The following is a 722-nucleotide window of genomic DNA, read 5'->3' as shown; positions in this document are numbered from 1 at the left end:
ATTTTTAATAATTATCACCTGCTTCTAAAAGGCAAAACTGTTTTTTTTTTTTTTGCATTTGATTGTCTAACTGTAAATCCTGGAAACATGAAGCAAAGATACTTGTGACAATGCAAAAGATCACAAATAACATCCTTTTCACCATTTGATCAAAAACAATTACAGCAGATCTTAGTAAACACACAAAACGTGGCAGACAATATGCATTCCCTCACAAAGAAAGGCATTTAAATTGATGTTTTTTTGTCAATAAAACATTTAAGATTAGAGGAAAACGAAAGCATTATTTACACTATATCACTTTGTTTTGTTTACCCTGCATCCATGAAAGAAAAATGTTTGGAAGTGTTTTAAAAAAATGCATTTCTAAAGTAATGTTTTTGAAGAACCGTATTAAAAATTATATTATTTTTGTGTTAGTTTAGGACAGATTTCTTAAAATGGTTGTTTATGGGTCAACTAATCATTTGTTTTCATCATGTACAATCAATTAATGCTTTGCTACATGTTACGGTTTGTTTACTGAATAAAACAAATCTGAAAATAAAAAGAAGTTTTACGTTTACAACGGTCCGTAAACGCATCTCAGTCCGAACGAAACGTGTTCGAGTCTCGAGACAAACTTTTAAGCTAAAGAAAAAGGTAAACATCATATAAAGTTTGATAACATGTCATTTTATAATCAGTATTTTACGAAGCGAGATAATAATTAAAAAAAAAAA

General features: G+C 28.7%; 1 protein-coding gene across 1 annotated transcript in view; it reads right to left on the bottom strand.

Annotated features, from left to right (window-relative positions):
- The window catches only part of LOC106511696 (probable cation-transporting ATPase 13A2), a gene marked incomplete at its 3' end in the record, with an annotated part of 7,733 nt that overhangs the window by 1,568 nt on the left and 5,443 nt on the right, over positions 1 to 722 (bottom strand).

The sequence above is a fragment of the Austrofundulus limnaeus genome, unplaced genomic scaffold (assembly GCF_001266775.1).
Source record: "Austrofundulus limnaeus strain Quisiro unplaced genomic scaffold, Austrofundulus_limnaeus-1.0 Scaffold3098, whole genome shotgun sequence".
NCBI classification, from domain to species: domain Eukaryota; kingdom Metazoa; phylum Chordata; class Actinopteri; order Cyprinodontiformes; family Rivulidae; genus Austrofundulus; species Austrofundulus limnaeus.
This window is presented reverse-complemented; position numbering and strand designations above follow the sequence as displayed.